This window comes from Lissotriton vulgaris, chromosome 2_1 (assembly GCF_964263255.1).
Source record: "Lissotriton vulgaris chromosome 2_1, aLisVul1.2, whole genome shotgun sequence".
NCBI lineage: Eukaryota > Metazoa > Chordata > Amphibia > Caudata > Salamandridae > Lissotriton > Lissotriton vulgaris.
Window position 1 is genome coordinate 1,862,975,299 of NC_141687.1, and position 13,222 is coordinate 1,862,988,520.

Here is a 13,222-nt window from a genome sequence, read left to right on the forward strand (position 1 = left end):
TCAGTCCTTGAGTACCCTGGTGGGTGTACTCCGGCTTCTGCTTTCAGTGTGAGGGGCAGGCGCATCAGACGCCCCACAGGAGGTGGAGCCAGCATTGTGCGGACAGGGGCCGCCAGAGTACCTTGTTGATGGGGCTCCGTCCTTCCTGGGCCAGGTGTCGGCTGAGTCATCAGTCGCTCCCCAGGAGGGTGGAGCCAGCATTGTGGTGGCAGAGCACAGCAAGATCCAGAGTCAAGAGCCACTCCTACCTCCCACTAAGGTGTAATCTGCGCATTCACCACCTGTCATCCCTCAGCCCTGTCACTCACACATCCCAGACAGTCAGATACACATACCAGCAGAGGCGGGCTGAAATGGTTAGGCAAGCAAACGCTAACTTTCTAAAAGTAGCATTTGCAAACACAGGATACTAAAATAAACTTGTCTACAAGAAATATTTTATCATCCTGAGTTCAGGCATACTAAACACGACGCGCTACCATGCTCCTTGAGCCTGCTGGGATTATAGGGTGTAATAATTCCAGCAGCTCAGTCTGGCCTAATGGAGCAGGTAGCCTTCAGTAGTGAAATACGGTTTTGGTTGTAAGTCACTACTAGGACATACCACACACATCAGGGCTTGTCCTACCTTACACCTACAACGCACCCTGCCCGCAGGCCTACCATAGGGGTGACTAATATGTAGTCAAGGGAAGGTTCGGGGGCTGGCAAGTGGGTGCGCTTGCCCAGCTAGCGTGACAGTACGAGACCGCACGCGGGTTCTGCGGTCGCAGTTCCCAGACACATCTTTACGGCTGCTTCGGTGGGTGGCGCAACCAGCGCTGCAGGCCCACTAGCAGTATTGGCATCTACAAGCCCCGGCACTCCTAGTGCACTTTACTAAGGACTAACAGTAAATCCAATGAACCAATCATGGATACCAATCGCATGTACAATTTACAGTAGGGAGAGCATATGCACTTTAGCACTGGTCAGCAGTGGTAAAGTGCCCAGAGTCATTAAACCAAACAAAATAGGTCAGAGAGAGTATTGGAGGAAGGCAAAAAGTTTAGGGATGACCCTGCCAAGAGGCCCAGGTCCAACAGTTAGGAAAACCAAAACTGGAAATGCCTACTTAGCAATGTGAGATTGCTGCCTAAACACACAGTTGAAATCTGGGACCTTCAATCTTCCAAACACCCCGACATTGGTTTCCGGACTGAAACTTGGCTAAAACCCAGCTCCACCCCAGCCATAGCAATGGCTCTACCAGAGGGATATTGCATCCTAAGGCTAGACAGACCATTAAAGTAGTGGGTGAGGGGGTATAGCTATAATTCATAAGGATTCCATTAAAGTAATAATATTGGAGCAATTAAGTAACAGTAGTATCGAAGTACTAGTTTTTAGAATTGACCTGCACCAGCAACACAGCTGGAAAGGCGGCCTGGTTTACCGGACTCACAGCCCCCTCCGAGACTTCTCACTTCAACAAATGGAATTAATTTCCTTGCATGTCATTTCGACAAAAAACGTCGTTTTCCTGGGTGACTTTAACGTTCACAGCAAAGTCACCTCGAATCAGGATGCCTCATTGCTCCTATCAGATTTAATCACGTTAGATTTAAATAGGATCAACGATGGCCCCACTCACTCAACGGGACACATGTTAGATCTATATTTTACCAAGTAGTCTAATATGCGTTACAGAGCCACCTGCGCTCTCACATGGACCGATCATTCACTTATAGAGTTCCATTTTAGGGACCCCAGGATACACAACACTCCTTCTTCAATCCCCTGGAGCTGGCGCAGACAGTGGCTCAAAATCATTCCTGACCATTTTCAGGATTTAACTCCTACTTCCTATAACCTTGATGCAGAGAATATAGAGGACGGCCTTGCCCACTACAACTCTACTATAAAAACTGCCATTGACCTTTTGGCACCTTTAAAGCAATGCACTAGCTCAGCCAGGCATACTCAGACAGCATGATTTTCCCCAACCTCAAGACAGAAAACAGTCTCTGCAAAAAATTGAAACGGCGCTGGCGCCTTTCCCACAATGCCCTAGATAAAGCAAACTACAAAACTGCTCTGACCAAATATAATAAAATATAAAAAATGCCTGCAAAGCCCATATCCAGTTGCAACTAGAGCAGGCTGGGAATGCCCCCAAAACTCGTTATCAGATTCTCAAAACTTTCACTCATCCAAAGGCATGTAACAATGAGGAAGCTCCTTCTCAAGCTTTATGCAACAATATAGCAACTCACTTCACAAAGAAAATCGATCTAATCTATGATAAAATCACCTCAGATGGAAGTTGCCAACAGGTTCCCATAGCTCATCACTCCCCCGCCCTGTCTTACATGCAGAAGCTTGAACACTTCCCCATGCTCATGCCCGATGCAGTAGAGTCCTTACTCAACACTGTAAAATCTGGCTCCCCTCTTGACATCATCCCAGCCAAGACCACCTCGCTGCTGGACAAACAGCTTGCTATCCCAAACTGCTCAATCCTTAATCTCTCGCTGAGTAAAAGTCAACTGCCTACTGAGTGGAAGGCAGCACAAATAATTCCCATACGTAAATACCTTAATGCCCTTATGGACGATCGTTTTCATTATTGACCTATTCAACTGCTGCCTCTCCTGAGCAAGATATTAGAAAAAACATATTAGTAAACATCTATCTGACTGTCGAAGCCTCCAGTTGTCTCGATCCATCCCTGTCAGGCTTTAGACCCAGGCATAGTACTGAATCAGCACTGATTGCTGTTACTGACAACATCAGACAGTCCCTGGACAATGGACAGGCAGAACTTCTTGTACTGCTTGATCAATTAGCGGATTTCGACACTGTCTCACATCAAATTTTGCTCAGAAGACTCAGTGAAATTGGAATTAAATGAACAACTTTACAATGGATGTTGAGTTTCCTTTCACATAGAACTCAGACCATTAATATAGGCCCTTTCCGGTCTGAGACTGTGGAACTGACAAAAGGAGTACCTCAGGGATCCTGTCTCAGTGCCACTTTATTTAACATCTATGTTGCTCCCTTGGCAGGATTCTTCAGGAACTTGTGTTTCATGCCTATCTCATATGCTGATGATACTCCGCTCCTACTCTCCTTCGATCAAAATAATCCCAATGCACAGTCCATCTTCTCAGAAGGTATGAAGACCTTTGCTAGCTGGGTGAGGTATAATTTTCTCCAGCTCAATGTGGGAAAAACAGAAATGATGCTGTTTGGTGACGCATCTATGAGATGGTCCCCGAGCTGGTGGCCAGCGGAGCTGGGCTCCGCACAAGCCCCCAAGACTGTGGTCAAAAACCTAGGCATGCGTCTGGACCAGAAATTAATATTGAAGGAACAAGCTTCAACCACTGTCGGCGCTTGCTTCCATGTGCTAAGCCTCCTTCAAAGGGTATTCCCCTTTCTCCCTTTGACCACTCGGGAAACCCTTATCCAGGCACTAGTGTGAAGTCACCTGAATTATTGCAATGCTCTGCTGATTTCAGCTAACGAAGCGTCACTGACAGATTGCAAGTGGTCCAAAATAACGCAGCCCGACGGGTCTCCAATGCTCCCCACCTTACCCCCTCCCTCCCCACTTGCAGCAATTGCATTGGTTCCCAGTGCGGAAACAGATTCGATTCTAGATCTGTTGCATTGTGCACAAATCTTTGAACGGCAAAGGTCCAAGTTATCTGGCAGAAAAATTCTCGAAATATCTGCCACTCAGGGCTCTGCGCTCAGGGGCCAAACCCCTACTCGTGGTTCCACACTGTAAAAAAACTCGACTGGGTGGTAAAACCTTCTTCCATATAGCCCCTACCTAGTGGAACCAATTACCTATCCATCTGCGGCAGTGCTTTGATCACCTGCAGTTCCGTAGGCTCCTTAAGACTGCATTGTTTTAAACTGTTCCTCCTCTCTGGCCGACTAAAGCAGTTCATTAACGTGGAGATACCCCTTGGGGGTGATTCAGTCGCTTTATAAACAACAAATATCAAATATTAGGTGTAATAAAAGTGTTGAAATTCCTACATTCTGGGTATAATTAATGATATACTGCAGTTGAAAAGATGTAGAAAACCATTATACATCCTTCTTGACAACCGAAAATAGTTTTATGCTACGTAGAGGAAATCCTTAAATTAACATATTTTTATTAAGGTCCATGAGGTCCACACAAAGCCTTACCTTCCCAGTGGCACTGTGTGCCACAGCCAATGGACTCACTCTTTTTGAAGTTTCTAATGGCTCAACCACATCAGCTTCTTGTAATTTTTCCACTTGTAGCAATACTTCATCAATAATGGATATGGGATTTTGTCTAATTTTGTGAACATAAGATAAAGCATTACTCTTTATGATAATTTTATGTTTAAATCTCTTTAACTCTCCAATGTTATGTGAAAATATACTGGGGAAAAAGCAACATCTTTGCTACTACATCTTCTTGTTGTTCAACTACCATTACTAGCTCTGAACTGTTGAAGTCTAATTTAATTCCCAGGTTTTCATTCATCCATCCACCCCAGGATTGAAGGGTCTTTCTGTGGATTGTATAGTTTGCAAAACGTTTCCCTAGTCTTAAACTGGAATGGCTGCTTGTGAAATCCCAATACATTTATGGGATGCCCATTAGTCTGGCCTGATGTCTAACCTCTAAATGTTAACCCAAAACTGGAACAAATTATTTTCCTTACACATCCTTATAAACAAAAGGTGTATGTTGACCCTAAATAGGCTAAAATACTGATCTTTACCTGTAGTTAAATCACAAACCAATTTTTCCCAATTTGATCCATTAACATTCAAAATCTCCACTCTTAAAAAACAATCATCATCACCTCTTTCAACTGACAAACATTCATCTTCGTCAGACACAAATTAAATAGAATTGTTGCACTTCTTCTGATATACGTTTGCAAAAGGCCCCATATTACCACACTCAGAACATTTCTGCGTTTTAGCCAGACAAGACTTGTCATATGCAAGGCGATCATGATTGCAACACCTGGAGCTGCTTGGATTCACCACCAGCCGCCTTTACTGCCTGAGCCCTCATCGCCGCCGGCCACCTAGATTCAATCCAGCGCTGCCACGCTGTAACTGCCTTTGGTGACGCCAAACATCTGCAGACGCTGCACCCGCTGCCTCCGCCAGGATATCCAGAGACCACGCGATTGTTATTGCGTGCACAACACTGCTCGTAATTCGACAACCCTGTCCTGATGATGATCCCGACTCAAGGGGATCGAAACGCCGTCGACATCACAGCGCAATTTTATGGCGCATTTGACGTTTTTGGCTCCTGTAAAATTGTTTGTTCCATGATTTAAGTGACTATAACTGAATCCTGCGGAGCCATCACTGTATAATTTCTTTGTCACTTTGCGCCGTTCACGCTGTTCACGTTCAGTACTTGTATCTTCACCTTTCACCAATTGTATATATCACCATTCACCAAGTGCCTTCGGGTTGTCACATGATTCTTTCTGTACAGTGCTGTTTAACTGTATTTCCATGTGAAACACCCTCCTTTGAATTGGTGAATAACAAGCTTTTAAACCATATGAGCCTCCTTGTTTCTTGTTCATGTAATGCCGAATGCATACATCATTTAACTGCCTTTAACTGATACCTGTTGGGAATTGTTGTTCTTTATATGCCACACCTGTAGCATTTATTACATACAAAAGTATCTTGGTAGTTGAGCCACTTTTTTATCATGGATTTGTTTTCTTTACGATCTACTTCAGAAGTAGGTTTGCTCCAAGTCCTGCACTACCCTTGTTTAACTTTGCTTACCACATGCTTGTGTCCTTTTAGATTGTCCTTGTTTTCAGCCTCTGCAAGCATTCCCATAGTGCATCTGCTAGATAATTCTGTTCTTTTTACACTGGCGATAACTTCCTTCAGCTTCAAATCACAATTGACCGATAGTGTATCTTGAATATTTGGTTTGTCAGTATACATTATGATTTGGTCTCTGATTAACTCGTGCAAATTGTCAAATCGACAGGACAGAGCTAATTTATTCAAAGCAAAAACGTAGCCTTCAATTTTCTCATTAGGTTCTTATGTAAACCTATCTAATGCAACACAGGCTGTCGGAAGAAGATCTATATTATGGTCGTCTATCACATGAGTGTACACATCACCGACATCAAGTTGTCTTAGTTTCTAGTCTATACTGTCATACATTTTTAAACAACCATGTCCCAGACAATGGAGTACATTTTATTTTGCGTTCTGAAACCACCATGACCCAGACAATATGGTACATTTTATTTCAGATTCTCGTGATAAATCTTCTTCTTCAAAAGTGGAAATATAATTACTTAAATGTTACCTTCATTCTTCAGGAATTTATCTGTTCAAATGCAGAAAGGTGCTAAAATAGAAGCAATGTCAAAATACTACTAACTTAATATCCTGCGTGCATATTGCAGTTGTGCCACAATCATGAAACAGAGGAACGCACAAAATGTAATGGTTAAATAAAATGCAAGTATATTAAAAGTATGTAAATGGTAAAATAATATGTTTGTGTATTGCAGCTGTCAACAATGAACGATAAAATCAGTTGAATATAATAATAAAGATTGTTGTGCATGCGTATCGCAGTAAAATAGCAATACGCAATACATAAAAGATTGCCAGACTTAAATATGGCGGCATGCACGCCGCACAAAATGTCTCACAAGATGTGTAAACATGGAGCGTGGGCATGCATGAGTACCGCATTTGGAGTAGTGGGACCTAGGGCTACATTCTAGTGGAATGATGACACAGACACGGGTAGTCTGGGTGTGGAACTGACCCAGGCCATGTGAGTGCGTCTGGCCCCTTCTATTCTCAGGGTCAGCTGACTGCTGATGCCTGTGATGGATGTGTGTGGGGTGGGTGTTCAGGCAGCCTCCAGGGATAGGCTGCATCTTTATGTCCAGCAAGACACTACAGCGCAGTTACATGAGCACATAAATGCAGTGGAACACAAAGTGGATCTTGAAGATTCTTAACTGTTACTGAAGGTCCACTTATTATCTTGAACAGGTAAAACATAGACAGAATTTCATTATATAAATGACAGTGAGAGAACACTCACCAGAGTATAAGATATGCTTATAAGTAGAGTAACAAAATCACCAACACCTGGTCAAAGGGAAATCGGCAGAGTGAATGCAAAGAATTTCAGAGGGCTTCAGTAGATAAGCGTAGAAACGGTAGTGGTGCTGGATTGGAACTGGCTCCTTCTGTATGGTTAACCCCAAACTTTTTGCCTTCTTCCTGTATTTCCTCTGATCTGCTTTTTGTTGGTTTTATGCTTCTGGGCACTTTACCACTGCTGATCATTGCTAAAGTGCATGTGCTCTCTCTTGTAAACTTGGTAAGATTGGTCTACACCTGTTTGGCATATTTAATTTACCTGTAAGTCCCTTGTGCAGTGGTATCCCATATACCTAGGGCCTGTAAATTAAATACGACTAGTGGGCCTGCAGCGCTGCTTGCGCCACCCTCTGAAGTAGCCTTTCAAACCTGTCTTCGCCTCTGCAGGGACAGGGCCACTGCACACAGTTTACTTAGCACTTAAAGTGTTTGCCACGTCTAAAAGTCCCCTTTTACTACGTATAGATTACCCCTAAAGTAAGCCCTAGGTATCCCTATGGGCAGGGTGCTGTATTGCTAAAAGGTTGGACATGCTTTGTTGTGTGACATGTCCTGGTAGTGACAAACAGCCTATTTGGTTTTTCATTGCTTTGAGGCCGCGCTCTCACAGGTTTGCATTGGGAATTCCCTGATATGTGCTTCTGTAGTAATTTCTGATATGAAAGGTGCAACAGGCCATGCTTGGTATGTTTGGAATAGTAGTAATAAATCCTGCTTATTGGTGAAAGCAGATTGGGTATTTATGTGTGCTTATGATGCTTTTTGCCCTTCCTGGTTGTGTATTCACCGTCTGGTTTAGACTGATAGGAGAAGGGGATGTGCATTCACTCTAGCCAGTCACAAGGGGGGTTGAGGTGTGTCCTGCCTTTCCTGGGTGACTCAACACTGGACTGAATAGACATTGGCTGCATTTAGAATGGTGGGAGGAGTTGCATCTACACCTGAACAGAGCTGTGCCTGGCTTTCACAGTGCTCTCTCCGCTCCCCTGTTGAATGTCTGGAGCCAGGACTTGGGATTGAATGGAAGTGTTGTGCACTTCTGAAAGGGGTTTGAAGTGCCCCCAGAACAAATACTTTTAGACTATGAGTACAGGGGCTATGATCCCATGAGGGTAGACACTGTGTGGGACTTGTAACCAGACGCTGCTGTTTCTACACTAGAGGACTGCTGTGTGCTAGGAAGAACCGCCATTTTGGACTACCTGCTTCTGGGACTAGCTGCGGCCTGCTGGGTGGCTGAAGGAACTGCCACTCTGCCAAGTGACCATGTGTGCTAGCTTGCCTGTGCCCTGTTTTGTGCCCCAGTGTTCTCCAGGGACTAAGTTGTGTGCCCCCTTCCCTTTTTTACTTTGTGCTCTTCCTTAATACAGCGCGTGGGATAGTTTCCACAGAGAGTTTGTGCAGGAGCGCTCGTCTTCCCCCCCCCAGCTCATGGTGAGTGATTTGTTGGTGCCAAGCTGAAGAGCGGGTATTGTTTGGAGAGCTCCACCTGTTCACAGACGCTTTGTGTGATCACCCTGTGACTGCTCTTGCCCCGAGGGAAATGCTTGGTGAGCGCTCCTCTGTCCATCAGTGTGGCGGGCGCTGCATGAAGATAGGGCCCCAGGTTTGAAGCACATGGTGAGTGCTGACCTTGGGCACCTAAGAAGCACCAGGAGCTCAGAGGGATCTCCCCCTGCATTCTTTACTCTCTCCGCACCACCTCCCCAGCCGGAGCGAGAGAAGCCGGGCAACCCTGGGAGACAGCAGGACCCAATCCCTAATGCACCGCTCAGAGCACAAACAGCGCTTCGCAGGGTGCGAGCAGTGCCTCACTCTGGAATAGCGAGTAGTGGTGGGCGTTGTGAGGGACTGGCGGGTCCCTGCCCCGAGTCGCGCTACCTGGGTGAGGCAGCACAAGACCGCTCAAGGTCCCTAACATGCTCCGGGAGGAATAAGGGCTGAGGCAGCTGCATCGCACATTCGCAGGCAGCTGCTAATTGGCCCTTTGATGAGCGGGAAACCCCGCGTGGTCGCCCTGCCAAATTCGTGTGTATGCAACCCCCTTTCCATGTGACATACCTTGTGAGCATTTTCTTGTTCGATGCTCATCCTGGGGAAATTCTCAATGGAGGCCCCTGCTTTGTGATTACCATATTGTCCCTTGTAGGAGGGCAGGTGTCCATGCACTCAGTCAGGAATTTAGGATTACCATATCCCTACAAGCAGGTGTGCAGATGCTCCTGTGGCCTATATGAATGCTACTGTTACAGCCAGGTTCTCTCTGTGTATCGTATGATATATAAAAGGAGCACAGGGGTTCCTGTGACTTGTTGACGATGGGCCTATGGCAGATGATGAGTTGCTAATGAGGTATGGTGATTGATGTACCATGATGTGTGACAACCCATGTGTTTTCTCTTTCTGACCTACCTACTGCATTTCATTTCCTGATGTGATGATTTATGTTGTGTATGCATTGCATTTGTCAGGATAACAAGCATTACTTCAGGATTTTGCCATGCATATGAACTGTTTTTGTAACCTGTGCAACCTACAAAAGTGTTAACTTGATTGCACTACCGATGCAGTTCTGACCAATGCCTTATGGAAAAGTGATTTATAATCTAAGTGATGTCATGACAATTGCCTGGTTGGTGAAGTGACTTATGTGATTATGGTCTAAAGTGTTTTATGTTCAATACAAAGGATATTTTTCTACACCCTTTTGTGAAGTCTCTTTTGTGGTGTGCCTAGTGTGTTACTGGTGTGTGTGTGCCTCTGGGATAAGCCTGGCTGCTCTGCCAAGCTACCAAGGGGTGTGATCAGGGGTTATTATTGTTGTGTAACTGCTTGCCCTGACTAGAGTGGTGAGTTTTGCCTTGCTTAGGTGCATACACTAGCCAACCAGAAACCCAATTTCTAACATTTGCTGGTCACTAATACTTGAGTCGGAAGACAGCAAGAACACAGTAGAATAGTATAATAACTTTCATTTATTACACTCCCACAACAAACACAGAAAACTCCAGCACCCTTCAAGAACTGAATACAGAAAATGCCCGTACCCTTCAAACACTGGCTCCAAATGCTGACCTCCCGCTCCGCATGTAGGAGAGTAGGGTCTGCTTCCTATGGTCGCCCCCACTTTTTGCTGTGATTCTCTGGTTTTTCGACTTTAGTGTGGCTGTGGTCCAGCTAAATAGACCCACAGCCCAGCTGTTCTCTCTCTAAATTGATACCATGTTCTTTAGGTACATACCAGATTGGTTACTGGGTTACTCCTGTGAGCCCCTGTAGAGTGTACCATAGGTACCCAGGGCGTAGGTGTACCCTAGGCCTACCTGGGGCAGCAGCATGTATTGTGCCACCCCTGGCTTGCCTTCCAAAATGACACCACAATTCTGTTCACACAGCCTGGGTAAGGTGGTCTAATCACCCTTACTTAGATATAGTATACCTATATCTACCTTATATATAGACACATATGCACCTATAAGTCACTCCTACGGTAGGCCTCCACAATCCTGGAGGCAGAGTGCTTGGTTTTATGTGAGAGGGTGCCCTAGCATGAGCTGAGCCCCTCTGCAGCTTTCGGAACCATCTCCTTATAGGTGTTCTATGATATAGCCATACCATATACTCTTAAGTGCATTATAATCCTCCCGGTTAATGATAACTTTGGTTTGGCTTTATCAAAACATGTTGTGTAAGGTGTTAAACACTTTGGAATACTACCCCCCGCCCATTCTGGCGGCGGGGGTAGCATTCCACCCTTCTAGAGGGAAAAGACATGTATGTTACAGCTTTACCCGGTTAAAGTTAAACAGAGCCTCAGCATCACAAAATGGATGCTGCTGCCACAGACACGAGTCTGACCTCCTGTTGCTGGGGGGAAACTCCAGTAAGGGTGGCCTGGACAATAGGTTTCCTGTCCAGGGAGGTGCCAGCATCTCCTCAGACAGGGGTTTTGTGTATTGGGGCAAGGAGGGCTGCATTCAGTGAATGCATCTAGACACTGCCTGGGGCACACAAGGTGCTCCATGCATAGCCTGGTTCAAACCAGTTGCTGGGGCACTCCAGCCCCAGCTCTGGCACGAAACTGGACAAAGGGAAAGGGGTGTAACCACCCCCTTCTCTGGTCCACCATAGCAGGGACCTAGGCAGGTAATCCAGCCCCCATCCTTAGTATAAGTATAAGAGCTGTGTCCCCAGGACTTCAGATTATCCTGGAACGAAACTTTGATACAGAACTTTTGGACCTTTGACATTCTATTCTGACTAGAAGATGGAAGACATCTCCCTTGTGGTCAAGGAGTGACCACCCTGTTCAAACAGGCACCAACAGCAACTTTGCCGGTCTGCAGTTTCAAGGCTCCTGCCGGAACCCGAAGACTCAGCGACTAAAGAACTGGACTTTTAGACTTCTCGGATCCCGACCCACATTCACAGCAAAGCTGAGACCCGTGGCAGACACGAGAGACATGAGACCGGACATTTTCAACATCCTGCATTTTGCTACCTGCACTCCTTTTCTGAAGCCTCAGTAAGTTGTGCATTGAGGTTCAAAAAGCCCCAGCCCCGAGCATCATTTGATCCAAAGCCCAGGCCCCACAGTCCGCGAGTGTCCCGTGGGCCTGCCTTTACATTTGTGCTCAACGCATCTTCCTGGCTCCTTGCCTGTTGGCTAGTGAGCCCCCTGAAGATGCCATCTTGAATCTAACTTGTGATCCTGGTTGCTACAGGCTTGTCCAAGCTTCCCTGCAAAGGAGAAGCACCACAGACCTTGCTGGTCTGCAACAGAGCCAATCTCAACATCCTGCGTGGGTTGCGGTTGCCAAGGCTTGTTGGGTCCAATTCCTATACCGACACTGCAGTCATCTAGATCCATCGTGGGACAGCTTGAATCCAGCTCCTGGTCATCGTAGCTGAAGAGACAAACTCACCTTCTTCACCTTCAAGCACGCAACATTGCCTGGTTCCTTCCTGGTCACTGGCTAGTGACCCAGACTCTGTCCCCTCTGCTTTCAGGTTCTTCACATCTCCGATCCACCCTTGGATCCACCCGGACACTTTTCCTCTGGTCGCCTACAGCACTTCTTTGCAGCTCTCCATAGAAAACGCAGACGAAACCCGAGATCAAAAGACACCTATGCACCCGGCTTCCGTGGGTGAGGTGACACAAGTACTCAGACACTAGGAGGGCCAATGCCCTCTAGACTACCAAAGTCTAAAAGGGATCCATTCTAGTCCATCCAGAAATGTCCTTAACTTGTAACTTTTACAAACTCCATAGAATGTCAATGGGAACCTGCGCCTGTGTTGAGACACTGCACGCGGCTCCCGTGGGTCTCCTACTTCCTAACCTTTGGTTGCTTAGTGTAGCCCCAGTGATTCTACAGGCCCTAGGTCTGATTTCTAACTCTCACATGGTACTTATACCACTTTCTTAGTATATGGTTAGTGAGGCCCCTAGGGCATAACGTATACTGTGCAATTTATTGTGTATTAACTGTGTGACTTGTATTGTAGTTTTACCTCTGACCTCATAAAGAGTGCAGAGGGGTTGTGTTTAGATTATATACATATATATTTGATATATACCTTGTGTGGTGTCCTTTCATTTGGTATTCAAGGGATTATATATGGTGAAACAACTTGCTTAACTCGCCTACTGAAGACTTAGCCTAAAGACTGCAGGTTCATGCTACCACTAGGATAGCTTTCTATAAGGTTGAATTTACAATCACCATCAATAAGGGTCGATTAGACTGGTACAAGGTGCCCACTAGAACTAGTGGACATCATATGCCAGGCTAAATTTTCACACCACACGTTCTAAATTCGAATCGAGGCAAAAGATGGGTAGCCACAGAGGGACAAAGGTACATGCACACGTTCTTCTACTCACCTTTCACTTACCAAATGTGACACATATGCAAGACCCTTTTTTTCAGTTATGTTTGCCTAATTTTAAATGCATAGTTGGTTCCCAATAGCACGCTACACATTCATGTCCGGTTGCTTGCCTGAACGAAACATACTACATAAATCCTGCAGTGTTTACTGTCTGTGT

At 45.6% G+C, this 13,222-nt stretch overlaps 1 protein-coding gene across 1 annotated transcript in view; it reads left to right on the forward strand.

The window, feature by feature from the left end:
• The window catches only part of PCSK6 (proprotein convertase subtilisin/kexin type 6), a 1,364,483-nt gene that overhangs the window by 1,054,876 nt on the left and 296,385 nt on the right, over window positions 1–13,222 (forward strand). The gene's annotated exons all lie outside the window — the stretch shown is intronic.